Source organism: Sphaeramia orbicularis, chromosome 16, assembly GCF_902148855.1.
Source record: "Sphaeramia orbicularis chromosome 16, fSphaOr1.1, whole genome shotgun sequence".
NCBI lineage: Eukaryota > Metazoa > Chordata > Actinopteri > Kurtiformes > Apogonidae > Sphaeramia > Sphaeramia orbicularis.
In genome coordinates this window covers 59436203-59464094 of record NC_043972.1, presented here as the reverse complement: position 1 = coordinate 59464094, position 27892 = coordinate 59436203, and the positions used below count along the sequence as shown (strand labels likewise).

At 37.4% G+C, this 27892-nt stretch overlaps 1 long non-coding RNA gene across 1 annotated transcript; it reads right to left on the bottom strand.

Moving 5' to 3' along the window:
* Positions 1–1932: 1932 nt before the first annotated feature.
* Positions 1933–19954, bottom strand: LOC115436380 (uncharacterized). Its single transcript, XR_003937808.1, has 3 exons — positions 19857–19954; positions 11686–11687; positions 1933–1942 (listed from the first exon to the last, which is right to left on the bottom strand). It is a non-coding gene; the product is annotated as an uncharacterized LOC115436380 (long non-coding RNA).
* Positions 19955–27892: the final 7938 nt, after the last annotated feature.

The following is a 27892-nucleotide window of genomic DNA, read 5'->3' as shown; positions in this document are numbered from 1 at the left end:
TAGTTGTGTAAAAAAGTGTTCATTCATCCTCAGAACAAGGTTATTATCATTAATGAAAACTAACAAAATGATGAAAACTACAATTGCAAAAACATTTTCGGTAACTGAAATAAATAAAAACTATAATTAAAAGAAAAAATATATAACAAATCGATGTCATATCAATCCAACATTGACAAAGACAAAAACGAAGGGAATTTTATCCATAATTTTTATCTGGTTTGGTTAGTTTTATAAGCACACAATACAGTTTCAGTTAATTTCCCTCAAGTAATTTTAGCTGCTGTCACATATGATATTTAAGGGTGCGTCACTTGTGTTCACTTGTGGTTTCCAGTCGTCTTCTGGTCCCCACTCTACCTGGAAACATGGAGACTAAAGTTGGGAGAAAGCAGCAGAGTCCTGTCTGGGATTTATTTGAATACGATGACAGAGAAGAAGAGAAAAGAGACCACTAAAATTAAATACTAAAAATACTAAAACTAAACTAAAACTAAGCATTTAGAAAAAAATGAAAACTAATAAAAACTATCAAACCTGCTCTAAAAACTAACTAAAACCAACTGAATTAGAGAAAGAAAAGTCTAAACTAAATAAAACTAAACTATAATGAAAAATCCCAAACTATTAGAACCTTGCCTCAGAATAAAATGGTCTTTATACGATCAGTGTCTTTCTGTGTATTTTAACTGAAGCTTCAAGGTCGTACAGAGGCAACACTGTCTGCATGAGTGTACAAAGAATACAGACCGTCCCTGTGTCCCTTATAGAAGACACAAAACAGATCATTTCCTGTCTGTGCAGCTTTGTGTGCTAGATTAGAATATGTGGGCGTTAGGAAGAGATAAGTTCAGTGAAAACAGGTGTCCATGAGTCCCTGACCAGAGTGCACTAGAACCAGTAGTCTAACAGGATTACAGACAGTCTCATATAATACAGACTTCAAACAATCGGATATATGACATGTAATATAGAATATATGTAAAATTATCATCACACTCCCCTCTTTTGATCATTCATTGATCACTTAAAACATAAGATGATAGAAAGACCGATCAAACATCCATCAATACACACGAGGAAGCTTTAAGTACAGACTCCATAACTTATCACAGAGAAGAGCTGTTTGTGTGGAGGACCGACTCCTGAATAACAAACAAAGTCAGTGAAAATCAGGGAGGTTTTCCATATTTACATGTTACAACGCTTATCAGTATGCCATTATGTTGGTTTTATGGTGCAAAATGTGACCATATTTGGACAAAGGAGGCGGAGCTGTGGGAACTTGAGGGGTACGAGGTGAGCTAATGCTAAATGCTAGCCTAATAACATGTTAAAATGGTAAATGCTACAATGTGCTGCATAACAAAGTCAAGTTCCAGTTTTATTTTTGGAGCATAGGAACCACAACTACAGTAGAGTTTTTAATGGAGTTTTATTCGATAAACCAAAACTGTAAAAGTCAAACTCGTACACACCTGTCAATAAAAACCTGACACAGCAGGCAGCATTTGAACTGAGGTCTGATTAAGGATGGAAAAGTTTGAAGAACGACCTTTTCATCACGTCTTAGAGGATCCAACCATCGATGACAGTGGAGTAATTTTAGAGGTCGGTGTAACTGTTGGGGGGGGGGGGGGTGTTAGGGTTTGTCTGTAAAGCCCAGTATCTGTCAGTGGGATTACTGCTTAGAACAGGGGTCTCAAACATGCGGCCCGGGGCCCAAATGCATCCCGTCAAAGGTTCCAGTCTGACCCCTGGGATGAATTTACAAAGTGTATAAATTCCACAGTCCAGGCTGTGGAACTCATTTTAATGTCGGTTCCACATACAGACCAGTATGATCTACAGTCAAATAAGAACAGCAGAAGAACCCACAAAAAGAAATGACTGCAGATTGTTCTCAGTCTGATGTGAAAAAATATTACATTATGTCTATAAACTTCAAATTTTTGTCTTTAAGTGCAAAAAATAACATTAAATTATGAAAATATTCACATTTACAAACTATCCTGTAACAATAAAGTGTGAATAACCTGAACAAATATGAACAACCTGAAATGTCTAAAGAAAATTAAGTCCAATTTTTAACTTTTTTCTTCCTGTTCGTCAGTGTTTAGTGTCTTTGTAGATCTGATGAAGTAGAAATGGTAAGTGGAGGCAGAATATTGTTAAAATTACACTTATTTTTCTTAGAAGTTTCAGTTTTTTCAGGTTATTCACATCTCTTTTGTTTGGATAGTTTATAAAAGTAAGTATTTTCATAATTTATTTGGGGTTTTTTGCGCTAAAATGAAGACAAAAATCTGCAGTTGTCATTATTTACAGGTTCTTCTGTTCTTATTTTACTGGTTCGGCCCACTGCAGATCAGATCAGGCTGAATGTGGAACCTGAAAGAACATAAGTTCTACAGCCCTGGTTTAGAATGTCTGACCTGTCCTGACCTTTGACCCCAGACCCCCTCCCTTACCCTCACCTGTCTGATGGACCTCCACCCTACTCCACCCTTACAGACTGGACCTCCACCATCAGATGGACGTCCATCAGTCCTGGTTCATCTCCAGTCTGGGTCTGTCCTTCACTGTGGTTCTCCCTCAGGTGTCTCTTTTTCCACTGGGTTTTTTGGAGTTTTTCTTTGCCAAGAAAGGGGGGGTCTAAGGACGGGACGTTGATCCATTTGCTTCACAGACTGTTTACAAACTGATTATATATTATATATTTACATATACTGAACCATAAGGCACTCCATATAATTTACTGTTCACTTCTACTTCCTTATGTGTCATATTGTGTTAGTGTGGGGCTGGACGTATAAAACAACTGTAAATACTATCGTCCTTCTACAAAAATGACCCATACGTATTATTAATAAGGCTGGTTACTATGAACATGCTAATGAATTGTTTATGAAATCCCATATGATGAAATTTAATGATTTGGTTTACTATAAAATAATGTAAATAATGTATAAAGTAAAATTAAAGTGACTCCCTGTGTGTGTACAAAGGTTCTTCTCAACACATGAGTCTAAATAGGATTTGCAAGATGTTTGTAAATTTGTTGTACAAAAAACTAGAAAAGAGACTAAAAGCAGATGTATACCTGTTGTTGGAGTTCAACTATGCACTGTAAAAAAAATCCTGTTGTTTTTACGGAAAAAAACTGGAAGCTGTGGTTTCCAGAACAATACTGTAAAAACACATCCAACTGTAAACATATTTACGGAGTAACATGTAGATTAAACATTTTAAACATGTAGATTTAACATTTTAAACATGTAGATTTAACATTTTAAACATGTAGATTTAACAGTTTAAACATGTAGATTTAACAGTTTAAACATGTGGATTAAACAGTTTAAACATGTAGATTTAACATTTTAAACATGTAGATTAAACAGTTTAAACATGTAGATTTAACAGTTTAAACATGTGGATTAAACAGTTTAAACATGTAGATTGAACAGTTTAAACATGTAGATTTAACATTTTAAACATGTAGATTTAACAGTTTAAACATGTAGATTGAACAGTTTAAACATGTAGATTTAACAGTTTAAACATGTAGATTTAACATTTTAAACATGTAGATTTAACAGTTTAAACATGTAGATTGAACAGTTTAAAACATGTAGATTTAACATTTTAAACATGTAGATTTAACATTTTAAACATGTAGATTAAACAGTTTAAACATGTAGATTTAACATTTTAAACATGTAGATTAAACAGTTTAAACATGTAGATTTAACAGTTTAAACATGTAGATTTAACAGTTTAAACATGTATTTTTAACAGTTTAAACCTGTAGATTAAACAGTTTAAACATGTAGATTTAACAGTTTAAACATGTAGATTTAACAGTTTAAACATGTAGATTAAACAGTTTAAACATGTAGATTTAACAGTTTAAACATGTAGATTTAACATTTTAAACATGTAGATTTAACATTTTAAACATGTAGATTTAACATTTTAAACATGTAGATTTAACAGTTTAAACATGTAGATTAAACAGTTTAAACATGTAGATTTAACAGTTTAAACATGTAGATTTAACATTTTAAACATGTAGATTTAACATTTTAAACATGTAGATTTAACAGTTTAAACATGTAGATTAAACAGTTTAAACATGTAGATTTAACATTTTAAACATGTAGATTTAACATTTTAAACATGTAGATTTAACATTTTAAACATGTAGATTTAACATTTTAAACATGTAGATTTAACAGTTTAAACATGTAGATTAAACAGTTTAAACATGTAGATTTAACATTTTAAACATGTAGATTTAACAGTTTAAACATGTAGATTTAACAGTTTAAACATGTAGATTTAACATTTTAAACATGTAGATTTAACAGTTTAAACATGTAGATTTAACATTTTAAACATGTAGATTTAACAGTTTAAACATGTAGATTTAACATTTTAAACATGTAGATTTAACACTGGATTTAAATGGTAAATGGACTGCACTTATCTAGTGCATTTTCTTCACCTTCATGGTGTCCAAAGCACTTTCCAAAACCACCAGGTCCGACTGGGAACAATTTAGGGTTCAGTGTCTTCCATGGACACTTTAACGTATGGACAGTCAGAGCCAGGATTCAAACCACCAACCCTTTGGTTATTGGACGAGCCGCTCTACCAACTCTACCAACCCATTCATTTACAAATTTAAAATGTGACATTGTAAATGTTTACTTTTTATAACTTATATATATATATATATATATATATATATATGTATGTATGTATATATATATATATGTATATATATGTGTGTGTGTATGTGTGTGTATATATATATATATATATATAAATATATATATATATATATGTATATAGGCAAATATGCCGTTATTTCAACATTATGGTCTTTAAACGGCACCTCATTGTTTTTCAATGTACAGTTTTATTTTCTAAAAACAGTAGAAATCCATCATTTCTACATACAGATCTGCTTTTGTTCACATACTCTTCCTGTAAAAACTACAGCTATATTTGATTTAATCGTTTAACACAAAATCTTTTAAAATAAACAACTTTGCATTGTATTGCCATTTAAAGTTTTTTATGTTGCAATTTTATAACTTTTTGGTGTTAATTCTACAGTCATTTTTTACAGTGTGGAATGAGGCCAGCATGGATTTAAGAATGTGGAACTCATTTTTGATATTTTAAAAAATGGTACGTAGGGCAATTTTTGAAGGATCCAACTGTTAAGATCTAATAAGTAATAAGTAAATAATTTATTTTCGACTCCACATTAAATTTCCATTAATTTGGTTGGTTATGTTTTCTATTTTTCTGGTTTAATTTCACTTTTTTAATGTTTTGCTTGTTTGTTTGGCTGTATGCATTGTTGTTGTTGTTTTTTTTTCCTATACTGAATGCTAGGTAGCTGAATGTGTTCTGTAGGACAGACATTAATAGAAGCGTTCTGCTTCTGCCTGGGCCTGTTCACTCACTAACCTGCTGGTAATGTTTAGAACGTTGACACTGGGTGTATTATGTGATGACTGAAATAGAATGTCATCATCATCATCATCATCATTAATTAACTGTTTGGTTATTTTTATTGTGTTTTTTTATCGATTCAACAATTTCTGTAAAGTCCTGTAAGGAGACTGTGTGGTGACGTTGGGCTGTACAAATAAAACTGAACTGAACTGACAATACAGATATGGATGTGATTGTATTTCATTTGTAGAGTTCACCTTCATCTAAAATGCTTATAAATGATTCAGACTTATTGTCATATCGTCACATATCAGTCACCAAACTGCATCATCTCACCCACTGACTGGGATTTATTGCAGAACCAGCACAACGTTACAACTCCCTCTATAGAACCAAGGTTATTATCGTTAACGAAAACTAACGAAATGACGAAAACTACAACTGTAAAAACATTTTTGTTAACTGAAATAAATAAAAACTATAATTAAAAGAAAAAAAAAAAAGATAGTTAAATGAAACTGTATTGTGTGTTTACAAAATTAACTAAAATGTTTAAAAATTATGGATAAAATTCCCTTGGATTTTGTCTTTGTCAATGTCAGATTCATATGAAATCAATTTATTTTCCTCAAACAATTTTAGCTGCTTGGCACCATATGATATTTAACTTTCCGTCACTTGTGTTCACTTGTGGTTTCCAGTCGTCTTCTGGTCCCCACTCTACCTGGAAACATGGAGACTGTCTGGGATTCATTTGAATACAACAGTGAAGAAGATAAAAGATATAAAAAAAACTAAAACCAAACTAAAACTAAGGATTTAGAAAATAACAAAAACTAATAAAAACTATCAAACCTGCTCTAAAAACTAAATCAAAGTAACTGAATTAGAGAAAAAAAAGTCAAAACTAAATAAACTAAACTGTAATGAAAAATCCAAAACTATTAGAGCAAGCCCGGATTAACCATATGGGCAACTGGACAATTGCCCAGGGGCCCGCGATGTCTGAAGGGCCCTGGGTAGCTCGGGCACAACGAAAATATCTGGTTATCTTTTGCTTATAAATGAAACTGTCCGCTGCCCGGAGCCATTGCACTGCACAGAAACCCTGCTGTCTGTGACCGTGAGCTGAGACCCTCGCCTCATTGGTCAGTCCAAAAAGCGAATCAGCGGTGACGCAAATCAACGTGCGTGCACTGAGCGGGATGTGAGACGTCAAGAACTATGCGACATACGTACGTGAATCAAAACGATGTTTACATTGCACTTACTTTAACTCTCTTGTTGAATTCTGAGGTGACAAGTGGATTTCTGTTTAAAATTCATGTCTGAGTCTATCAGATTATGTTTGTGTTTTGTCTGTGGGCTTTTTCTGACGATTCAATACATTTGTGTTGGCAAAAAGTGTTCTTAAATATATACTGGATACTTTGGAAATGGTTTCTTATTTATTTTTTGGGAAAATGGAGGACACTTCCCTCTTTTTTAATGTAGTGGATCAATTTTAGATTATACTGATGCTAATGTGTTTTGTTTTCATATCATATGCAAGTGAGTGGCCTTGACAAGAGGCTATAGTGGTGCACTTGTAGTTCTACGAGCATTTACACATTTGTACATCAAAATGCATTTGATGATAGTTAGATATTGAAGTATGGGGTATATTTACATATATTCCTGGAACTTACTCTGTATTTTGCCAGATTATAGGGATCCTGGGGTTGTGATGATGGGGCCCTTGAATATTGTTGCCCAGGGAACAATGAAGTGTTAATCTGGCCCTGTATTAGAACCTTGTATAGAACATACATTTCTCTCTTTCACCCTAATATCATGCCTATAGAAATAACCTGGCGCCCTCTAGTGGCCTTATGCAGTAACAACATAAACATTCACTTCATTTCCCCTTAAATCCAAACTCCTTCAGTGTTAGAACCGTCAGACCTTCATAACTGTCTGCTTCATTTCACACATTTATTTACAGTTCAGACTCCAACCCAAACTTTATTATAAACGAGTTATCCCTCAGAAAATAAATGTCAATACTTAAGAAAATAACATCTCATCTTAAAGCATTGACTCAGAGGGGGTGAATACTTTTGCACACTGCACTTTTCAGTTCTTATTTGTAAGAAAAAATAAAAAAATACAGTTGTGTATCATTTTCTTTCTGCTTCACAACTGTATGCCACTTTGTGTTGGTCTGTCACATTAAATTCCGATAAAATATATTTATGTTTGTGGTCGTATCGTGGCCTAATGTGGAAAAGTTCTAGGGGTACGAACACTTTTGTAAGCCACTGTTCCAACCCAGCGAACACGGAACCAGTCCTCAGAAAATTACCCAGAGCAGTCACAACGTTTATGTCTTCCACCACGATATTCTCACTTCAAAAATATACGGTTTACTGAACTGTGTAACTGGACCACTGTTAGGATTTAACACAGCTTTTATAGCAACACTTTCATGGTCGTGAATAAAATCTGTAAGAGCTCTGAACATTTCTATATGTATAAATATATAAACCTGGGCTGTCAAACTCATGTTAGTTCAGTTCCATTTTCAGCTAAATTTGATCTGCAGTGGGCCGAACCAGTAAAATAATAACAGAATAACCTATAAATAATGACAACTCCACATTTTTGTCTTTGTTTTAGTGTAAAAAAAATCCATTAAATTATGAAAATACTTACTTATATAAACTATCCAAAAAAAAAAAAAAAAAAAAAAAAAACCTAAAAAACTGAAATTTAAATAAAAAAAATGTAAGAAAATTTAGTGCAGTTTTAATAATATTCTTCCTCCACTTCTCATTAGTCCATGTGCATTCTGGATCAGATCTACAAAGACACTAAACACTGAGGAACAGGCAGAAAAGAGTTCAAACTGGACTGAATTTAATACAGACATTTCAGGTTGTTCACATTTGTTCAGGTTATTCGCATTTTATTGTCACAGGATAGTTTGTAAATGTCAATATTTTCGTAATTTAATGTTATTTTTTGCACTAAAACAAAGAAAAAAATTGAAGTGGTTAATTCTAGATTTTTTTTGGCTTAATTCAAGATTTTTTTTTACTTAATTGAAGATTTTTTTTGGGCTTAATTGAAGATTTTTTGCTAAAGTTGAGGGTTTTTTTGGCTTAATTCAAATTTTTTTTACTTAGTTGAAGATGTTTTTTTTTTTTTTTTGCTTAATTCAAGATTTTTTTTACTTAATTGAAGATTTTTTTGGGGCTTAATTCAAGATTTTTTGCTAAAGTTGAGATTTTTTTTGGCTTAATTGAAGATTTTTTTTTTTTTTTTTTTTTGCTTAATTCAAGATTTTTTGCTAAATTTGAGATTTTTTTTTTTGGCTTAACTGAAGATGTTTTTTACTTAATTGAAGATTTTTTTTGCTTAATTCAAGATTTTTTTTACTTAATTGAAGATTTTTTGGGGCTTAATTGAAGATTTTTTGCTAAAGTTGAGATTTTTTTTGGCTTAATTGAAGATTTTTTTTTTTTTTTTTTTTGCTTAATTCAAGATTTTTTGCTAAATTTGAGATTTTTTTTTTTTTTTGGCTTAACTGAAGATGTTTTTTACTTAATTGAAGAATTTTTTTGCTTAATTCAAGATTTTTTGCTAAATTTGAGATTTTTTTTTTTGGCTTAACTGAAGATGTTTTTTTTACTTAATTGAAGATTTTTTTTTTTGCTTAATTGAAGATTTTTTGCTAAATTTGAGATTATTATTATTTTTTTGCTTAATTGAAAATGTTTTTTTTTTTTTTTACTTAATTGAAGATTTTGGTTTTTTGGCTTAATTCAAGTTTTTTTTCCTTAATTCAAGCTAAAATTTTTGTTTTGCTTAATTCAATTCAAGACTGTGGAATTTTTGCACTTTGCAAAAACATCCCAGGGGCCGAACTGGACCCTTTGGCGGGCCGCATTTGGCCCCCGGGCCGCATGTTTGACACCCCTGGTATAAAGTGTACAGTGAATGCATCTATGCCGTGGACACAAACATAACTGGAGCGCTGAAACTTGTTCCTTTATTCAAGTTTTTAACCCTTTTATACATGAATTATGAAAACCTTAAGCAAGATTTTTTGCCTGAGTGTTTTTATTCCTCTCTGGGCATGAAAAAAACAACGCGATTGAATTTTTTTTTTTTTTTTTAATGAACCTGAACATCCCCAGTTGAGGTCAGCCGCTCTGCACTTCCACTGGAAACAGTGTTGGTGGTGCACTGAGGGGAAAGCAGTAAGTCCATAAATAGAATATTATTTATTATGAATTATTTCTTTATCTTTGCTTTTGAATCCAATTTCCGTGACACTGGAGAGTCAGCTGATTTCAACAACTGTCCAAACAACTACTGAAACCATTCCAAATCCAAACTCAAACCACTTTCAACTTCAGAAACTCCTCATGTGAAATAATCGGATGTGAAACAGTCAGGTTTAGAGTCATAAAGAAATCGACTAAAACACATTATCTTACAAATTCCTACATGTTTGTGTTGCTCAGGTTCCTCTGTTTTGCTGCTCTCTCAGGTTTTTCTCTTCTGTTCTTTCATCTGTTCTTTCATTTAATCAGTTCCTTTTTCCTGAATCTTTGGTTGTTTCCACGTTGTTTCACCTTGAACTGCTGTTGAACCGTCTCTGTTCTGTTTCCTTCTTGTATTTCCTCCACTCTTTTTCTGTCAGTCAACAGTTCCTTTCCATTTGTCCATGGGTATTTGTGTTTCCTGCACACATTCCATTCATTTTCCAGATAGAAGATGATTTAATTTACCGTCACATCCATTAAAGGAAGCAGCACAATAAACTCCCAAAAAATAGAAACCACCTCATGCCCATTCAAATTCTACTGTACTTTCCCCCTTTCGGCCTTGAAAAACCCTTTTGCACTTGAAATAATTTGCTTTTGTCGTTTCCAGAATGTTGTCATGTGACCGCTGTTCTGCCTTTTTTAAGATTCATCCATTTGTTCCAGATTTGAACACAGATAAAAAACAAGTGTTCAGAGAACACAAACCTCTGTCAAACACCCTGAACAGTGTGCATGTGTGGATCGACTGTTTCTGTTTAAATTCCACAGTTTCCAGGTTGTTCCATACACAGAAACAGTTGAATCTGGTCCCAGTCATGTGTCTGTCCAATTAGATTCAACTCACATAAATATTAGTTGAGTTCTAATTTTAAATGTGTGGAAAATGGGATTTTCAATGTTAAATGTAAACGTCCACAGAGTCCACATTCCACAGTGGATGTGGACAATTTAGTTTCAGATACAAGAGACTGTTCTAAGCTACAGGTGGATCCAACTGGAGGAGAATCGGAGTCGTTTTGAATTTTTGATGAATTTTTGAAAATGTCTCAATGATGACAGATGGAAAACTGTAGATGTTGTGACCTTGCTGTGACCTTGAACTTTGTCCTACTGGGACCAAAATGGACTGGGTTGGTCCCAGGGCCTAGGCCTATCTGTGGGGAAGATTTGGAACAGATGGGCGGAAGAGTTTTACACTAAAGTTACAAACAAACAAACAAACAAACAAAGCAAAGTGATCACAATACCTCCTGGCGGAGGTAACTAGAAAAAATAAGTGCAATTTTAACAATATTCTGCCTCAATTTATCATTTACACATGTTCATTATAACTTACAGATCACAGTGGCTCTACAAATACACAAAACATTTAATAACATGCAGAATATTGTTAAATTACACTTATTTCTCTTAAGATATTTCAGGTTGTTTATATTTGTTCAGGTTGTTCACATTTTTTTTTGCAAAATTATACTTTGTTTTAGAGTAAATACATGAAAATATTTACATTTACAAAGAGAAACTTTTGCAGCTGTCATTATTTCTATGTTCTTATGATCGTATTTGACTGGTCTGACCCACTTTAGATTGAACTGGTCTGAATGTGGAACCTGAACTAAAAGGATTGTTCATATTTTAGTTTAATTTTTTGCATTTCACAAATTGATCCTGTGGGCCGGACTGGACCCTTTGGTGGGCCGGATTTGGCCCCCGGGCCGCATGTTTGACACCTGTGTTCTGGGTGGTTCCGTCACATTCCAGTTCCTGTTCTTATCCAGTTGCTACCTGACTGGACTGCATTCTGCTCATTGTTTGCATTTCCATGGCGATGTCAGGAGTAAACACAGTCGTCTTCATCATTCATTTTCATTCCAAACAATGGCTCATTCAGATCAACTCCTCATTCCTCACATAACTCTGCTTCAGTGTCGGTGTCATTACTGTGCACATAGTTTCATCTGACAAACGTGGGACGAACAAGTTCAGTGTTTTCATCCCATCATCGACCAGAACACCGTTCAGTTCAAGTTCCACATTCAGCCTAATATGAACTGATGTGGGCCGGACCAGTACGATAATAACAATTTATAAAAAAAAGAAAATTACATTATGATAATGTTTACATGTACAAAGTTTCATTAAAAATCTGAAAAACATGAACAACCTGAAACGTCTTAAGAAAATAAGTACAATTTTAGCAATATTCTACGGAAGCTATTGCATTCACACAAAAAGTAAAATTCTGCTCTGTTTTTCCGAATTAACAAGATAATTATGTTGTAATTGCAAGAAAAAAATAAGTTTTAAAAAATTCAGCTTTTTTCTGAATCAACGAGATACTGTTTTCTGGAAAAAAAAAAAAAAAATTCCGCTCTGTTTTTCTAAATTAACGAGATAATTATCTCGTAATTGCGAGAAAAAAGAAGTAAAAAAAAAAAAAATTGGCTTTTTTCTGAATAAACAAAATAATGTTTTCTGAAAAAAATTTAATTCATCTCTGTTTTTCTGAATTAACGAGATAATTATTTTGTAAAAACAGAGCCAAATTTTATTTTTTTCAGAAAACAGTATCTCATTAATTCAGAAAAACAGAGCTGAATTTGTTTTTTTTTGTGTGAATGGAATACACTTCTGTAATATTCAGCCTCTGTTTATCATTTATGCATGTACATTAGAACGTACAGACACAGTGGATCTACAAATACATACAAGATTTAATAACAGACTGAATATTGGTCCAATTACACTGACTTATTTGAAGACAGTTCATGTTGGTCAGATTTGTTGAAATGATCCTTTCACAAAAAAATGTGAATAGTTTTTAAATGTAAACATTTTCATGTAATTTTAATTTTTTATACAAAAAAAAAAGAAAACATTGTAGTTGTCATAATTTACAGATCATTATGTTGCTCATTTCCTCAGACTGCTCTGGTCCTTGAACGCATCTCAGTGCTCATGGTGAGAACATTCTTGAGGTGGAGTATCATGAACTTATCCTGAACATGGAATGTGGAGTCAGACCACAGGTGGAGGTGTGGGTGAAGATACTCTGTATCGCCCAGTTTCTATAAAACTCCAAATAAACAAAGGTTGGAGAGAACAGGTGTACCTAATAAAGTGGCCAGTGAGTCAAAAAATAATACTGCAGTTCACAGGTGTCAAACATGCGGCCCAGGGGCCAAATCTGGCCCATTAAAGGGTCCAGTTCGGCCCTTGGGATGAATGTGTGAAATGTAAACATTACACTGAAGATATTAACAATCAAGGATGTTCAATCTAAAGTGGGTCAGACCAGTAAAATACTGTCATAATAACCTATAAATAATGAAAGGAAGATATTTTTTTTTTGTTTTGTTTTGTTTTAGTGTCAAAAAAGTAAAACTACACAAAAAATGTTTACAATTACAGACTAACCTTTCGCAAAAAATATGAACAACCTAAACTGTCTTAAGAGAAGTGTGTTGTCTTTTAACAATATTCTGCCTGTGACTACATGTTTTGTGTGTTTGTAGATCCACTGTGATCTGTAAGTTTTAATGCACATGTATAAATGATAAAATAAGGTGTAATATTGTTAAAATTGCACTTATTTTTCTTAAGAATTGTCAGGTTGTTCATATTTGTTCATGTTATGTTCAAGTACGGTTCGTAGATGTAAAGATTTTCATTACGGAATTTGACTTTTTTCACTCAAAAACAGAGAAAACTTTGGAGTTGATATTATTTATAAGTTCTTATCCTATTATTTACATTATTTTACTGGTTCGGCCCATTTTAGATCTATTAGGCTGAATTTGGAACTGAACTAAAATGAGTTTGACAGCCCTGCTGTAGTACATGAATAAAACCTTGTTTATGGAGAAAAAAATATCAGCTATCACAAAATATCATGTCCTGTTTTTCCCTAAATTTTAGAAACATGTCAGTAATTATAATTTGAACACATTTTATTGAAACTGGTCCATTTCAGATTCAGCTTCCAAAATTTCACTGGTAGAAATTTGTTCTTTTTGCACCATTTAGGTCAGTTTATCAAAAATAGTTACAGTTCTGGCTTTAATTACTGTCATTTTGGGTGTTTTTAAGAACTTTCAAGTCACATTTTACTGTAAGATTTAAAATATCTGCAATATAGTTCAAAATAAAACAAATAAGAAGTGAAAAAAAAAAACAAAAAACCAAAGTCCCATTCTTGTTTTTAAACTGACTGACAGTCCAGACTTGTGGTTTGTGGGTTTGTGGGCTGAACCTGCTTCCTGTTCATAACCCCTCCCTCCTTTCCAGTCCAGTCCAGTTAGTTCCAGTTCCTGGTTCTGTTTGGACACCAGGGGGCGCACTGGTCCGGTCCTAACCCTGACCTGCACATGCGCAGTGCTGCTCTGTGTCCGTGCCCTACGTGCTGTATGTGCATTCCTCCTGTTTTCAACCTGATGTAAACAGTGTGAATGTGTTCTGCTCACACATGGAACACACGCTGTGAACAGACACTGATCCAGTCACTGTTGAACTGGTTCCACATTCAGCCCATTAGGATCTGAACTGGGCCAGACCAGTACCATAAGAACAGAAAAAAAAAAAAAAAAAAAGTACTGTTACATAATGAAAGTGTTTACATCTATGAACATATCATCAACCCCCTCATGCATGAATTATAAGAACCTTAGTCAATATTTTTTCTGGAGTGTTTTATTCCTCTTTAGTGTGAAAAAAACAATGCAAGTGAAATGTTTTTATGAACCTGTTTTTCATGAAGTTACAAAAATGTCATCTCAGCTGGACACCATGTGTTTAATTTTTGAAGCAAACACACATTTATTTAAAACCCATCATTAGAAAGTGATGTACTGTATGAAAACTGTGAAATAAAAACATTTTTAACCCTCTGGTGTCTGGGTGCGCCTTTTAGGCACACTTTGCACTTCATGTTAAAAAACTTCATATTATTTTTCACAGTTTAAATAAGGTTAGAATTCAAAAGTTGTTCATTTTTGCATGATCTTTAAAATTCTGTCCACCAACTAAACTGTGCACATTGTAAACAAAAGAAAATGACCAGACTAGCATCTGTCTGCCCAGTGTGCCTAAAACGCACTATTTCTAACATTTGATCTGTATGATTAGGGCTGACCTGGATTTACAAAAATAAAATCAAATTAGAGCAGAAAAATAAATCAATATATGATATTTAATAGTTTGATTTATAGGTGTGCATTTTACGCACACTTGGTGATAGATGCTAGTATTTTTGAACATTTGACCTAGTGCCAAATATAATAATAATGCAGATTAACCAAAGTTGGAGTTAATCACTGACATATGCCAGGATGAAAAAATCTAATAATATGTGATCCACTTTTTATGTAGTATACTGAAAAAAATAATTTTTTTGTGTTTTTTGCATCAAAAAATGGTTTGTTTACATTACAAACACAGCATTTAAAGGGTTAAAAAATGTGACAATTATTGAGTATTTGGTATTTTTGTTTATGGCTCAAGTTGATGAAATAGAAAAAAGTGTAAAAGAATTAAAAACAAACTGTATGAAACATTGTTTGACATGATTCCACAGTGTGCTAAAAAGGCACACTTGGTGCTTAGTGAGGGCCTTAGTGGACAGGATACCAGAGGGTTAATGCAGCTGATGCTGTTGTCTCACATTTTAGTGAACTCTAATACTAGTTATTACTCACTTCATGGAGATAATATGCAAAAAAAAACCTTTTTGTTTCAGAAAACTGTCACAGTCTAATAACAATTTGCAACTGACTTACACTCAAACATGTTCATGCAGAGCAGGTTTATCAAGAACCGCAAAGTTACAGTACTGGTCTGAATGTCAGGGTATTATTATGGGATGGTGCATGAGTGTCCACTGTGTTGGCTGATATGGAACTAAAACAACCAAACCCATGAATATACAAGAGAACAGCTGCAGAAGAACTGACCACTGGAGTGACCACTGGAGTGACCACTGGAGTGACCACTGTGCATGAAAGGGTTAACATCAGTGTCAACTCTGTTTGTTTAAGGTTTTGCTTTAAAAAATAATTATCAGATATGTTTTATTATTAACAAACTTATTACCAGCTGTGTCCTAACTACCATTCTCCCTAAATGACATTTCAGAGTATTTCATTCATTTGTATGTTGTATGTTTACAGAAAATGCACACCCTCGCAAGCAACATGTCAATTAAATGTGTTGATATTTTTACTCCAAAACAAAAAGTTTTTTATCTAATCAGACCAAAAATTGACTTAATGGATTTAGAGACACAATACCTCAAAGGAAAAACAATCTTTTAAATTGTTTGACATTTGTTAATTTTATGCATTCGACCCAATTTGTCTGCAACAGAGTTGACAGATTGTTCTGTGACTACATTGTTTTTCATGTTAAAGTTTTAAATGTTACAGGTTTAAGCTCAGCAGATACTAGAAAAGTTCAATTTAAAGTGTGTTCTATGAAATACAAAAGTTTCATGAAACAAACAAAAAAAAAAAACTCCCAAATTTTGTTTTCCTTCTCCATGTGAAATGTACCCACAACTCTGAAATGAGCCGCATGCGTTTGACAAAAACTGATTCAGTGACGGTTGAACTGGTGGACGTTTGGGTCTGTAAGGGTTAAAGGTGGACGTTTGGGTCTGTAAGGGTTAAAGGTGGACGTTTGGGTCTGTAAGGGTTAAAGGTGGACGTTTGGGTCTGTAAGGGTTAAAGGTGGACGTTTGGGTCTGTAAGGGTTAAAGGTGGACGTTTGGGTCTGTAAGGTTAAAGGTGGACGTTTGGGTCTGTAAGGGTAAAGGTGAACGTTTGGGTCTGTAAGGGTTAAAGGTGGACGTTTGGTCTGTAAGGGTTAAAGGTGGACGTTTGGGTCTGTAAGGGTTAAAGGTGAACGTTGGGTCTGTAAGGGTTAAAGGTGGACGTTTGGGTCTGTAAGGGTTAAAGGTGGACGTTTGGGTCTTTAAGGGTTAAAGGTGGACGTTTGGGTCTGTAAGGGTTAAAGGTGAACGTTTGGGTCTGTAAGGGTTAAAGGTGGACGTTTGGGTCTGTAAGGGTTAAAGGTGGACGTTTGGGTCTGTAAGGGTTAAAGGTGGACGTTTGGGTCTGTAAGGGTTAAAGGTGGACGTTTGGGTCTTTAAGGGTTAAAGGTGGACGTTTGGGTCTGTAAGGGTTAAAGGTGGACGTTTGGGTCTGTAAGGGTTAAAGGTGGACGTTTGGGTCTGTAAGGGTTAAAGGTGGACGTTTGGGTCTGTAAGGGTTAAAGGTGGACATTTGTGTCTGTAAGGCTTAAAGGTGAACGTTTGGGTCTGTAAGGGTTAAAGGTGGACGTTTAGGTCTGTAAGGGTTAAAGGTGGACGTTTGGGTCTGTAAGGGTTAAAGGTGGACGTTTGGGTCTGTAAGGGTTAAAGGTGGACGTTTGGGTCTGTAAGGGTTAAAGGTGGACATTTGGGTCTGTAAGGGTTAAAGGTGAACGCTTGGGTCTGTAAGGGTTAAAGGTGGACGTTTGGGTCTGTAAGGGTTAAAGGTGGACGTTTGGGTCTGTAAGGGTTAAAGGTGGACGTTTGGGTCTGTAAGGGTTAAAGGTGGACGTTTAGGTCTGTAAGGGTTAAAGGTGGACGTTTGGGTCTGTAAGGGTTAAAGGTGGACGTTTGGATCTGTAAGGGTTAAAGGTGGACGTTTAGGTCTGTAAGGGTTAAAGGTGGACGTTTGGGTCTGTAAGGGTTAAAGGTGGACGTTTAGGTCTGTAAGGGTTAAAGGTGGACGTTTGGGTCTGTAAGGGTTAAAGGTGGACGTTTGGATCTGTAAGGGTTTAAAGGTGGACGTTTGGGTCTGTAAGGGTTAAGGTGGACGTTTGGGTCTGTAAGGGTTAAAGGTGAACGTTTGGGTCTGTAAGGGTTAAAGGTGGACGTTTGGGTCTGTAAGGGTTAAAGGTGGACGTTTGGATCTGTAAGGGTTAAAGGTGGACGTTTGGGTCTGTAAGGGTTAAAGGTGGACGTTTGGGTCTGTAAGGGTTAAAAGTGGACGTTTAGGTCTGTAAGGGTTAAAGGTGGACGTTTGGGTCTGTAAGGGTTAAAGGTGGACGTTTGGGTCTGTAAGGGTTAAAGGTGGACTTTGGGTCTGTAAGGGTTTAAAGTGGACGTTTAGGTCTGTAAGGGTTAAAGGTGGACGTTTGGGTCTGTAAGGGTTAAAGGTGGACGTTTGGGTCTGTAAGGGTTAAAGGTGGACATTTGGGTCTGTAAGGGTTGAAGAGAACTGACCCTTCAGTCTTAGTTTATAGAGACATTCTTGGAGGGGTTTTTATTTTAAAATAAGATTTTAAAAAAGACACAAAAAGAAACCAATCTCAGTCAGATGTGTTTCAAGAGAATGTACTTGTTAAGTTCACATTAAGTTTCATATGGTTTTATGACATTGTAATGACTCTATTCATTATTATTATTTATTCTAGGTCCAGCTGTCTAATCCAGTCCAAATGTTTTGAGGGTAAACTCTTCCTGTGTCCTCCATCCTCATCCTCTGACAGTGGAGCTGGTTTTATACCAGATATTGTTTTAAATTCGTTGTAATATCTCAGTGGGGTTCAGAACAAGAGGAACATTCCTGGAACAAAAATAATCTGAACAAGATTAAGTCTGAATGAGTAAATAAATCTAAAAATGATCTTTCAACATAAATATTCCAAATTCACGTCAGTTTATCTACATCAGATGTTCATTTGTTTTCAGTGAACTGCAAAAATCAAACTCTGTCCAAGTGTGTTTGTCTCATTTCTAGTCCAAATATCTCATCACACTTAAAATGACACGGAATCACTTAATCATATTTTTTTTTTTTTTTCTGCATTCAAAAAAAAAAAAAAAAAAAGAAAAGAAAAAGAAAAACCTCAGCCAATGGAACAAGTGAAAATGATCTTGGTCAGATGAGTGTGAATCAGATTTTGCAGCTCCATAGTCTGTACACCAGTTCTTCTGTCTGACTGAACAGTTCTTCTGTCTGACTGAACAGTTCTTCTGTCGGACTGAACAGTTCTTCTGTCTGACTGAACAGTTCCTCTGTCCGACTGAACAGTTCTTCTGTCTGTCTGAACAGTTCTTCTGTCCGTCTGAACAGTTCCTCTGTCTGTCTGAACAGGTTCTTCTGGGTCGGACATGAACAGTTCTTCTGTCGGACTGAACAGTTTCTTCTGTCGGACTGAACAGTTCTTCTGTCGGGACTGAACAGTTCTTCTGTCGGACTGAACAGTTTCCTCTGTCTGTCTGAACAGGTTCTTCTGTCGGACTGACAGTTCTTCTGTCGGACTGAACAGTTCCTCTGTCCTGACTGAACAGTTCTTCTGTCTGTCTGAACAGTTCTTCTGTCTGTCTGAACAGTTCTGCTGTCGGACTGAACAGTTCTTCTGTCTGACTGAAACAGTTCTTCTATCCGTCTGAACAGTTCCTCTGTCTGTCGGAACAGTTCTTCATGTCGGACTGAACGTTCTTCTGTTGGACTGAACAGTTCCTCTGTCTGACTGAACAGTTCTTCTGTCGGACTGAACAGTTCCTCTGTCTGACTGAACAGTTCTTCTGTCTGACTGAACAGTTCTTCTGTCGGACTGAACAGTTCCTCTGTCTGACTGAACAGTTCTTCTGTCGGACTGAACAGTTCTTCTGTCGGACTGAACAGTTCCTCTGTCTGACTGAACAGTTCTTCTGTCGGACTGAACAGTTCTTCTGTCTGACTGAACAGTTCCTCTGTCTGACTGAACAGTTCTTCTGTCTGTCTGAACAGTTCTTCTGTCTGTCTGAACAGTTCTTCTGTCTGTCTGAACAGTTCCTCTGTCCGACTGAACAGTTCTTCTGTCTGTCTGAACAGTTCTTCTGTCTGACTGAACAGTTCTTCTGTCGGACTGAACAGTTCTTCTGTCTGTCTGAACAGTTCTTCTGTCTGACTGAACAGTTCCTCTGTCTGTCTAAACAGTTCTTCTGTCTGTCTGAACAGTTCTTCTGTCTGTCTGAACAGTTCCTCTGTCCGACTGAACAGTTCTTCTGTCTGTCTGAACAGTTCTTCTGTCTGTCTGAACAGTTCTTCTGTCTGACTGAACAGTTCTTCTGTCAGTGACTCTGTCAGATTTGAAGTGGGATCAGATATGTGGACCAGAAATGAGACCCATGCACTGGGTCAGATGGAGGTGTTGTCAGGCTGTTGGTTGTGGATCTGGATCTGAAACTGAAGCAGATCCACTGGAGCTCTGTCATCGTCCTGTTCTGACTCATGCTTTGACCCTGAACACGTTATAAAAGATTCAAGGGTTCATTTGAGCTGACGTTTGGATCCAACATGTACAGGCTGGAGCATCCATAAAGCTGATTGGTTAATGACTGATGATGACATGTGATCAAAGGTTAAAGTGAGTTAAAGGTGATTAAAGTGGGTTAAAGGTGGTTAAAGGGGGTTAAAGGTGGTTAAGGGGGTTAAAGGTGGTTAAAGGGGGTTAAAGGGGGTTAAAGTGGGTTAAAGGTGGTTAAAGTAGGTTAAAGGTGGTTAAAGGTGGTTAAAGGTGGTTAAAGGTGGTTAAAGTGGGTTAAGGTGGTTAAAGGTGGTTAAAGTGGGTTAAAGGGGGTTAAAGGGGGTTAAAGGGGGTTAAAGGGGGTTAAAGGGGGTTAAAGGTGGTTAAAGGTGGTTAAAGGTGGTTAAAGGGGTTAAAGTGGGTTAAAGGTGGTTAAAGTGGGTTAAAGGTGGTTAAGTAGGTTGAGGTGTTAAGTGGGTTAAAGGTGGTTAAAGTAGGTTAAGTGGGTTAAAGGGGGTTAAGGTGGTTAAAGGGGGTTAAAGTAGGTTAAGTGGGTTAAAGGGGTTAAAGGGGGTTAAAGGTGGTTAAAGGGGGTTAAAGGGGTTAAAGGGGGTTAAAGGGGTTAAAGGTGGTTAAAGGGGGTTAAAGGTGGTTAAAGGTGGTTAAAGGGGGTTAAAGGTGGTTAAAGGAGGTTAAAGGGGGTTAAAGGTGGTTAAAGGGGGTTAAAGTGGGTTAAAGATGGTTAAAAGATGGTTAAAGGGAATTAAAGTGAGTTAAAGGTGGTTAAAGTGGTTAAAGGTGGGTTAAAGTGGGGTTAAAGGTGGTTAAAGGTGGTTAAAGATGGTTAAAGGTGGTTAAAGATGGTTAAAGGTGGTTAAAGGGGGTTAAAGTGGGTTAAAGGTGGTTAAAGGTGGTTAAAGATGGTTAAAGTGGGGTTAAAGGTGGTTAAAGGGGGTTAAAGTTGGTTAAAGGGGGTTAAAGTGGTTAAAGGGGGTTAAAGGTGGTTAAAGGGGGTTAAAGATGGTTAAAGGGGTTTAAAGGGGGTTAAAGGTGGTTAAAGGTGGTTAAAGGGGGTTAAAGGTGGTTAAAGGTGGTTAAAGGGGGGTTAAAGGGGTTAAAGGTGGTTAAAGGGGTTAAAGGTGGTTAAAGGGGGTTAAAAGGTGTTAAAGGGGGGTTTAAGGGGTAGGTTAAAGGGGGTTAAAGGTGGTTAAAAGGGGGTTAAAGGGGTTAAAGATGGTTAAAGGGGGTTAAAGGGGGTTAAAGGAGGTTAAAGGGGGTTAAAGGTGGTTTAAAGGGGTTAAAGGTGGTTAAAGGGGGTTAAAGGGGGTTAAAGGGGGTTAAAGGTGGTTAAAGGGGTTAAAGATGGTTAAGGTGGTTAAAGGGGGTTAAAGATGGTTAAAGGGGGTTAAAGGGGGTTAAAGATGGTTAAGGGGTTAAAGGGGTTAAAGGTTAAAGGGATTTAAAGGGGGTTAAAGGTGGTTAAAGGGGGTTAAAGGGGTTAAAGATGGTTAAGGGGGTTAAAGGAGGTAAAAGGTGGTAAAGGGGGTTAAAGGGTTAAGGGGTTTAAAGGTGGTTAAAGGGGGTTAAAGATGGTTAAAGGGGGTTAAAGGGGGTTAAAGGTGGTTAAAGGGGTTAAAGATGGTTAAAGGGGGTTAAAGGGGGTTAAAGGTGGTTAAAGGGGGTTAAAGATGGTTAAAGGGATTAAAGGGGGTTAAAGGTGGGTAAAGGGGTTAAAGGTGGTTAAAGGGGGTTAAAGGGGTTAAAGGGGGTTAAAGGTGGTTAAAGGGGGTTAAAGGGGGTTAAAGGTGGTTAAAGGGGGTTAAAGGTGGTTAAAGGGTTAAAGGGGGTAAAGGTGGTTAAAGGGGGGTTAAAGGGGGTTAAAGGGGGTTAAAGGGGGTTAAAGGTGGTTATAGGGGGTTAAAGGGGCGTAAAGGGGGTTAAAGGGGGTTAAAGGTGGTTATAGGGGGTTAAAGGGGCTTAAAGGTGGTTAAAGGGGGTTTAAAGGGGGTTAAAGGGGTTAAAGGTGGTTAAAGGGGTTAAAGGTGGTTAAGAGGGGATTAAAGAGGTGGTTAAAGGGGTTAAAGGGTGGTGATAGGGGGTTAAAGGGGCTTAAAGGTGGTTAAAAGGGGGTTAAAGGTGGTTAAAGGGGGTTAAAGGTGGTTAAAGGGGTTAAGAAAGGGGGTTAAAGGGGGTTAAAGGGGTTAAAGGGGGTTAAAGGTTCAATAATCCACTGGTGGAGGTATTTCCAGGTGGATTCAAAGGTCTGTTGTGGACCAGAACTCATCTTCTGTGGAGTCGATGGAAAAACTGCACGAGGAGGAAAACACTGTTCAGGTCCAGAAGAAGATCCTGTGATTGTGACAGACGTTCAGCCTCTTTATTGGTCATCACCACAGACCATGTAACATCTGAGGAAACAGCTGATTTTACTTGAAAATAGTGACAGAAAAATGCAGTAAACGTCAGCGTTTTGTGGTTTTCTGCTCCAATTATAAAATATGAGTGGAGTCACAGGGTCATAAGACGAAGGCTGTGTCATGTGACCCTGTCATCACTGCACTGACCAAACAACATGCATGTGTTTATTATGGTTTTTAGTGCTGTATGACACAATATTCACAGAAAGTGTTCATTATGTGTATGGATTTGTTGTGTAATACACTGGACGTAGGGATTTATTTATTTTTTATGTCACCTGTGTTCATTATATTTCATATTTGTTCATATTCTCAAATGTTTTTAATCTTTAAAAGTTTCAGTTTAACCTGTTGGAGGAACAGGATAATATGTGAATATTTGTGAATGTGCTGGTGATGCAGTACATGTAATTTACCACCAGCAGAGTGTCAATGTGACAGCCAATCAATAAGGGATCAATAATGTAAAGCACATTGGATGCCTTGAAAACTTCTTCAGAAATCTAATCCATTATTATTATTATTATTATTATTATTATTATTATTATTATTATTGAACTTACTAAACAGATGTAGATGACATCCTCCAAACTCTGAACCCTTTCATGCTTGAATTATGAAAAAAAGGATCTACACTTTTTTTTAGTTTGATTTTATTTCTCAAATTAGGCTAAAGTTGAAATGCATTATTTATTTATTTATTTATTTATTTTTTTTTTTTTTTTTTAATATGGTTTTATTCAGAAGATATTTTCCCTCCTCAGACCCAGGAAAGAAAAAGTTTAGACAGATTTTTATTCAATAATTGTCAATATTGGAAACATGATCCTTTAGTTCATTGTGTGTCTGAGGGTCTATACAGACTGAACCCGTGTGGTCTGGACTAGATTATCTTTAGAACCCTTTGGAACATCAGTTCAACTATGGGTCCACATGTGGACATCAGACATGAAAGGGTTAAAGTCAAAGTGTGAAGTCTGTTGTGTGCAAACACACCTGTTATTACATAACTTATAGGTGTGGTGTTCGTTAATACCAACTCTGTAACTCATGTGAGTCTGACTTTACTTTATGAAACACTGACATTGTTTTATGTTTTGTGTATATTTATAATTTCATTCCTGATGAATGAGGGTCCGCCCAGGCCTCAAGGGGGTCCTCAGTAATACTGGATCCAGGGGGTCTTCAGTAATACTGGATCCAGGGGGCCCACCACCTCAGTGCCCTGTCAGTCATTGGTCACATTATGGATCTACTAAAAATTTGCATGTGTTAAAATGTGTCAAACTCATTGCACATGCAAAAAAATGTCCAAACTGATTTACTAACAGCGTGCACTAAAGGTTGCATCTTTCAAAGGTGCAAAATAGCGCGCCTGCATCCAGTTAGTACATTTACCACAATGAATATGAAATATGGGGCGTTTACATGCAATTGTGTGTGTACTGGGAGGAGAAAATGTAAATATTTAAATTTTGCACAAGCAAAGTCATTTATCAAACCTGACAGAAATTTTGCTGATAGAAACTGTGTCTATATTTAACACGTCTCAAAAGGAGGTGAGAATGAGTTGGATGTGTAATTACACACATGGAATTGGTTAGGAGACATCCAAATGATGAAACGAGATGCAGAGAACGCATTTTTCAACCTTGTGTGAACATTTTTGGAGTGACAAAAGAAAAAATAGAGACGTATGCCACCGCCGCCACCGGGACCTTAGTAGATCCGGCCCTGTTTCTGTTCACTTTTCCATCTAAACAAAAGGTCACAGACGCCTGATGTCAGTCTGCATCCACATGAGTCCAGCTGGACATCAGTGAAACCAGGGTCAGGAGGCAGGTGTCCTGTCAACAGAATATACATGAGGAAAGGAAAGGAAAGGAAAGCAGGTCCTAAGGGGCTCCTGGGGGACAGTCCAGGGCAGTTGGAGGCCCTCTGGTGGTCAGTGGGGGTTTAGTTTGTGTGTGCCTTTGTCTGTACGTGGTCTAAACAAACCCAGTCCAGTTTCAGAACACACTCCTGTTCTGTGGATTCTGTGGTAAATACGTACATTTCCTGAACTGCACAGGAGGATCCTTCCACTAGTGCTGCATCATAATCCAGTTCTTTAAAATGAGAGCTCATATGAGGACTGTGTGAGGTCACAGCAAACTGGAGCTGCAACAAGTACTCAAGTAATTCAAGTAATTTGAGTAATCTGAGTATACAAATCCTCAAATCATTTTTTCTGCCTCAAGTATTGGTTTAATTATTAATCTGGTTTCAGCAGTCCCTTGCGTTCCGCCTCAGGGATCGTTTTCTACACGGACCGTAAACAGTGACGCACATGACTCAGAGTTAAAACACTGGTTCCATGGAAGAAAGTGAGGAGAGCGTCAGCAAAAGACCAAAGATGTCCAAAGTCTGGGATCACTTTAAACAGAAAGGAACAGAGAATGTGGTGTAATGTGTGTGAGGACTCAGCTGAAGGTCAGCGCCGTCTGCCTCTGAACAGCAGAAGAACATGAACCCATTAACATGAACCCACCAACAGAAACTGCAGCAGCTGATTACAACAGAGGCTTTAATAAGGAGTCTTCATGATGGCCCTCCATGATGAAATCTGATTACTCCATTAATCACTGAAATATTCAGTAGAATACTCGACTTCAAAAACAATGGCTAGTGCAGCCCTAGAGCAAACCTGACCCTTCTGCACAGAAGTAGGATCAGTTCACTGAATCTAACTGAATGTTTGTGTCAGAGGTATCAGACAGGAGGTCAAAGGTCACAGTTCACCTTTAACCAACACAAAAATGGGTCTTGTCTTTGTCCCTTGTCTACAGGAGACAAAGTGAACCGTGAACCTTGAATGGTTCCAGTTCATCTGTGAGTTCAGGTGAATGTTGGTTCCACATTTGAGGACGTTCCCTCCTGGTGTCTGAGAAATACCAAGAACATGGACAGAATGAGGTCACAGCATCCTTGACCTTTCACCTTTGGCCAATACAACAGGTTTAAATTCATCCTTGTGTGAAAGTCTGGAACACCTTCTCAAACAGAATGTTTTTCCCTAGATTTTGTGCCGTTCTGTCATGTTTTTAACTGAGATATGATTAAAGGTAACAGAGGTAGAACCGACTCAGATGAACAGCTGACACATGAGAAGAATGACAACAGCAAGGAAGTCTGTTCATGTACGAGGAGAGAGGGAAGAAGGAAGAGGAGAAGAGGAGAGAGGGAAGAGGAGAAAGGAGAGAGGGGAAGAAGGAAGAGGAGAAGAGGAGAGAGGGAAGAGGAGAAAGGAGAGAGGGAAGAGGAGAAAGGAGAGAGGGAAGAAGGAAGAGGAGAAGAGGAGAGAGGGAAGAGGAGAAAGGAGAGAGGGAAGAAGGAAGAGGAGAAGAGGAGAGAGGGAGGAGGAGAAAGGAGAGAGGGAAGAGGAGAAAGGAGAGAGGGAAGAAGGAAGAGGAGAAGAGGAGAGTGGGAAGAGGAGGAGAGGAGAGAGGGAAGAGGAGAGAGGGGAGAGGAGAGAGGAGAGAGGAAAGAGGAGAGAGGAGAGAGGAGAGAGGAGAGAGGAAAGAGGAGAGAGGACAGGAGAGAGGAAAGAGGAGAGAGGAAAGAGGAGAGAGGAGAGAGGAGAGAGGAAAGAGGAGAGAGGAAAGAGGAGAGAGGGGAGAGGAGAAAGGAGAGAGGGAAGAGAAGAAAGAGGAGAGATGAAAAAGGGAGGAGTTGAGTGGCTGGTGTTCATTTGTCTTCTTGTGTCTTCACACCTGCTGCTTTTGGTTTTTTTAACCAAACTGATTGACCCCGCCCCTGACTTTTCTGTCCAATGGCAGTGCAGTTGGTCACATGTGTGCTTCTGTTTACAAATGTTGGTCCATTAGTAAAAGTGGAATAAGAATGTGAGCGAACCAAATGTAAAAACTGCAGTCCACTGAGGATCCAAAGCAGATAAACGGAGCTCAGGACTGTCCAGGTGTGCAGGCAGACCAAGACTGAAACACAGGTTAGAGCAGAACGTGGAGGTATCGCTTCTGAAGATGAGATCACTTTTCTGAGGCATGAAAATACTTTTCCTTTTAGAAAAAAGGAACAGAAACAAGGCTTACTTATGTGTTTTTTCAGTACTGATATCAGTCAGTGTCAGTACATCAAAACGAAATCGAAGGTTCAAAAGGAGTTGATATGAAATGAAAGTTTCAGACAAAGCTTCTACAACAAAGAAAAAAGAATAATGGTTCAGACGTGTGTGGACAGAACCCAGTGGAACGGCAGAAACAGACGAACGGAACCAGGCTGGGGATGAAAAGGTCCAGACGGAAACTATGATGAAATGAAGAAGAAAAAAAAAAGAACAGAATGTAAAAATACAAAGCACAGAAAACAGAACAGTCCATGAATGAAAGGAAAACACAAACTATCACAACTAATGATAAAAGTGGATTCTCTGTCTGACTCTGGTTCTGGTTCTGGTCCTGGCTCTGGTTCTAACTCTGGTTCTGGTACTGACTCTGGTTCTAGTTCTGGTCCTGGTTCTGGTTCCGGTTGTGACCCTGTGAGTCCGTTCCAGTGCTGGTCTGGCTCAGTTAAAGCTGAATGGGTAAAAGCTGAATGAGTCCAGACGTGGTTCACGGTCACATGGTGGATCTCCTTCTCTTTGTCCCTGAACCACATGGCCCTCCTTTGTCCCACACACTGGGATCTGATTTCCCACTCGTCTTTGATGTCTCCTCCTCCCACGCTTCCATGCCTCCTCTGCCCCCTCCCCTCCCCTCCCCCCAGCCCTCCCACACACTCACACTGGCTCTGGCCTTCTGCCTGTTGGAAACCCAATACATACTGCAGCTGGAGACGAGCGCTGCCCATGAGCCCATGAGCAAACTGCACTGAAATACAACAGGTCACACCTGAAAAGACAACACACACACGAGGACACACACACACGTCCTCTGGTTTCTGTCCTCTGTCTTTTGTTCAGGGTGCTGAGGACATGGAGCTGATGTGTGGAGGGATCAGACTTTAAGATGAGGGTCAAGATTTCTGAGGTATCACAGAGATGAAAACCAGACCAGGCTGATGGGGGGGGGGGTCCAGGTGGGGACAGGAGTTTAAGACTGAAAGGGGATTGACTAGTGTCAGATGAGTACAGATGGGGGGGGGGGGGGGTGGTCCTTTTAGAGTCATATGTGGGTTTTGTTTCGTTCTTCGTCAACAGTGAGACCTGTTTTTTGTCCCTGAAGTGTTTTCTTTGTCTTTCATTGACTGGAGTTTAACATGAGGCCAACAGAACTGAACAGAACCATGGTCTGGAGCAGAACACCATCAGAACTGGAGAAGAACACCATCAGAACTGGAGAAGAACACTATCAGAACCAGAGCAGAACACTGTCAGAACCAGAGCAGAACACTGTCAGAACCAGAGCAGAACAC